At 64.5% G+C, this 4,147-nt stretch overlaps 1 non-coding gene across 1 annotated transcript; it reads left to right on the forward strand.

Moving 5' to 3' along the window:
• Positions 1 to 119, forward strand: LOC131865993 (5S ribosomal RNA). Its single transcript, XR_009364627.1, has one exon. It is a non-coding gene; the product is annotated as a 5S ribosomal RNA (ribosomal RNA).
• Positions 120 to 4,147: the final 4,028 nt, after the last annotated feature.

Below are 4,147 nucleotides of genomic sequence, written 5' to 3' on the forward strand. Positions count from 1 at the left end.
GGGTGCGATCATACCAGCGTTAGTGCACCGGATCCCATCAGAACTCCGCAGTTAAGCGCGCTTGGGCCGGAGTAGTACTGGGATGGGTGACCTCCCGGGAAGTCCCGGTGTTGCACCCTTTTTTAGTTTTTCGCCGGGCGTCGCAATGCTATTTGAATAAACCTTTTGCCCGTTTGCGTTCTCGTCGGGGCCGGGCCGGGCCGGGGTGCGCTGCCCGCACTACCGCGCGCGCGGGGGGCGACACCGAGCGCGCACCCGAGGCGCCCCGAGCACACAGGCCACGGTGCAACCCGGGCGTTGTGCGCGCACCCCGGTGCGCCCGAGGTGCTGCGCGCGCACCCAGGTGAAATCGGTGTGCACCTCGGCCAGTGCGCGCTCGGTCGAGTCGCGCACGTTGGCCAAGGTGCACGGTGATGTTTCTTACTCTAAGGTTCCGCACCAGACGCCCGGGACAGGTGAGCGAAGCTGGGCGGGGCCGGGTGCGCGGCCGGGGCAGGTGCACGCAGCTGGAGAGAGCTTTGGAGCACACTTCGGAGCGCACCAATGATGCGCTCCATTCAAAAGTTTCCTGAAAAGGCAAAAAAAGTTGAGATTATAGAATTTCCCACTTGAGAGATTGTAAAAAAAAAAAATTTAAAATGAAGGAAACGCGGGTGCCAAGGTGTGCGCAGCCCAGCCAAGGTGTGCGCACCAAGGCGCCCACCCTGGCGAAGGTGCACGCAAGGTGCGCACCCGAGGCAAACCGGACAATTAACCCAACTTTCGACTTCGCGCGCACCTTGGAGCGCACTTCGGAGCGCTCCTTGGTGCGCACCAATCTTGGGCACCTCGGAGTGCACCATGGCGCCCACCAAGGTGCGCACCCGGGGCAAACCGAGCTCCGACTTCGTGCGCACCTTGGAGCGCACGAAAGGTGCGCACCATGGCGCCCACCAAGGTGCGCAGCCCAGCCAAGGCGTGCGCATCAAGGTGCGCACCCTGGCGAAGGTGCGCACCCGGGGCAAACCGAGCTCCGACTTCGTGCGCACCTTGGAGCGCACAAAAGGTGCGCAACCCAGCCAAGGTGTGCGCACCCCGGTCAAACCGAGCTCCGAATCGTGCGCACCAGAGGTGCACGCCATCGTGCGCACCTTGGAGCACACTTCGGAGCCCTCCTTGGTGCGCGCCGATGTTGCGCACCTCGGAGCGCACCCGGGGAAAACAATGCAATTAACCCGACTTTCGACTTCGTGGGCACCTCGGAGCGCTCTCGGGTTCGCACCTCGGAGCACACCGAGGTGCCCACCCTGGCGAAGGTGCACGCGAGGTGCGCACCCGGGGCAAACCGGGCTCCGACTTCGTGCACGCCGCACCTTGGAGCACACTTCGGAGCGCTCCTTGGTGCGCACCAGGGCGCGCAACCCAGCCGAGGTGCCCACCCCGGCGAAGGTGCACGCGAGGTGCGCACCCGGGGCAAACCGGGCTCCGACTTCGTGCACGCCATGGTGCCCACCGCGGCGAAGGTGCACGCGAGGTGCGCACCCGGGGCAAACCGGGCTCCGACTTCGTGCACGCCGCACCTTGGAGCACACTTCGGAGCGCTCCTTGGTGCGCACCATGGTGCCCACCAGGGCGCGCAACCCCGCCGAAGGTGCACGCGAGGTGCGCACCCGGGGCAAACCGGGCTCCGACTTCGTGCACGCCGCACCTTGGAGCACACTTCGGAGCGCTCCTTGGTGCGCACCATGGTGCCCACCAGGGCGCGCAACCCCGCCGAAGGTGCACGCGAGGTGCGCACCCGGGGCAAACCGGGCTCCGACTTCGTGCACGCCATGGTGCGCACCGCGGCGAAGGTGCGCACCCGGGGCAAACCGGGCTCCGACTTCGTGCACGCCGCACCTTGGAGCACACTTCGGAGCGCTCCTTGGTGCGCACCAGGGCGCGCAACCCAGCCGAGGTGCCCACCCCGGCGAAGGTGCACGCGAGGTGCGTACCCGGGGCAAACCGGGCTCCGACTTCGTGCACGCCGCACCTTGGAGCACACTTCGGAGCGCTCCTTGGTGCGCACCATGGTGCCCACCAGGCCGCGCAACCCAGCCAAGGTGTGCGCACCAAGGTGCACGCGAGGTGCGCACCCGGGGCAAACCGGGGTCCGACTTCGTGCACGCCGCACCTTGGAGCACACATCGGGGCGCTCCCGGGTTCGCACCGGCGTTGCGCACCGTGGTGGGCACCTCGGAGCACACCAAGGTGGGCAGCGAGGTGCGCACCTTTGATGCGATGCCTTCACTAATTTCCATAAAAGGCAAAAAAAAAACGAGATTTTAAAATTTCCGTTTTGAAAGATAGTGAGAAAAAGGGAATGCTGGTGCCATCTTGAGCCCGCCCTGGTGCGCAGCCCAGCCAAGGTGTGCGCACCAAGGTGCCCACCCTGGCGAAGGTGCGCGCCCGGGCAATTAACCCAACTTCCAACTTCGCGCGCGCCAGGGTGGGAGCGCACCCAACAACCGGGCCTGGGAAGAGCCAATGCGAGAAACCCCACCAAACGCTCTGACAAAAAAAGAGGGGGCGCTCCAGTAACCCCGCTTCGGAGCGCACCCTGGGCAAACCCAGCCAAGGTGCCCACCCCGGCCAAGGTGCAGGCGAGGTGCGCACCCGGGGCAAACCGGGCTCCGACAACGTGCACGCCGCACCTTGGAGCACACTTCGTAGCGCTCCCGGGTGCGCACCTCAGAGCACACCAAGGTGGGCAGCGAGGTGCGCACCTTTGATGCGCTGCCTTCACTAATTTCCAGAAAAGGCAAAAAAAAAAGGAGATTTTAAAATTTCCGTTTTGAAAGATAGTGAAAAAAACGGAACGCGCGTGCCATCTTGAGCCCGCCCTGGTGCGCAGCCCAGGTAAGGTGCCCACCCTGGCAAAGGTGCGCACCCGGGCAATTAACCCTACTTCCGACTTCGTGCGCGCCAGGGTGGCAACCGGGCCTCGGAAGAGCCAATGCGAGAAACCCCACCAAACGCTCCGACAAAAAAAGAGGCGGCGCTCCAATAACCCCGCTTCGGAGCGCAGCCGGGGCAAACCCAGCCAAGGTGCCCACCCCGACGAAGGTGCACGCGAGGTGCGCACCCGGGGCAAACCGGGCTCCGACAACGTGCACGCAGCACCTTGGAGCACACTTCGAAGCACTCCCGGGTGCCCACCGGCGTTGCGCACCGTGGTGGGCAGCGAGGTGCGCACCTTTGATGCGCTGCCTTCACTAATTTCCAGAAAAAGGCAAAAAAAAATGAGATTTTAAAATTTCCGTTTTGAAAGATAGTGAAAAAAAAGGAACGCGGGTGCCATCTTGAGCCCGCCCTGGTGCGCAGCCCAGGCAAGGCATGCGCACCAAGGTGCCCACCCGAGGTGCACACCCGGGGCAAACCGGGCTCCGACTTCGTGCAGGCCGCACCTTGGAGCACACTTCGGAGCGCTCCTTGGTGCGCACCATGGTGCCCACCAGGGCGCGCAACCCAGCCAAGGTCTGCACACCAAGGTGCCCACCCCGGCGAAGGTGCACGCGAGGTGCGCACCCGGGGCAAACCGGGCTCCGACTTCGTGCACGCCATGGTGCCCACCGCGGCGAAGGTGCACGCGAGGTGCGCACCCGGGGCAAACCGGGCTCCGACTTCGTGCACGCCGCACCTTGGAGCACACTTCGGAGCGCTCCTTGGTGCGCACCATGGTGCCCACCAGGGCGCGCAACCCAGCCAAGGTGTGCGCACCAAGGTGCACGCGAGGTGCGCACCCGGGGCAAACCGGGGTCCGACTTCGTGCACGCCGCACCTTGGAGCACACATCGGAGCGCTCCCAGGTTCGCACCAGCGTTGCGCACCTTTGATGCGCTGCCTTCACTAATTTCCAGAAAAGGCAAAAAAAAACGAGATTTTAAAATTTCCGTTCTGAAAGATAGTGAAAAAAACGGAACGCGGGTGCCATCTTGAGCCCTTCCTGGTGCGCAGCCCAGGCAAGTTGTGCGCACCAAGGTGCCCACCCTGGCGGAGGTGCGCGCCCGGGGCAATCCGGGCTCCGACTTCGTGCACTGCATGGTGCCCACCAAGGCGCGCAACCCAGCCAAGGTGCCCACCGCAGCGAAGGTGCACGCGAGGTGCGCACCCGAGGTGCACACCCGGG

Source organism: Cryptomeria japonica, unplaced genomic scaffold (assembly GCF_030272615.1).
Source record: "Cryptomeria japonica unplaced genomic scaffold, Sugi_1.0 HiC_scaffold_128, whole genome shotgun sequence".
Lineage (NCBI taxonomy): Eukaryota > Viridiplantae > Streptophyta > Pinopsida > Cupressales > Cupressaceae > Cryptomeria > Cryptomeria japonica.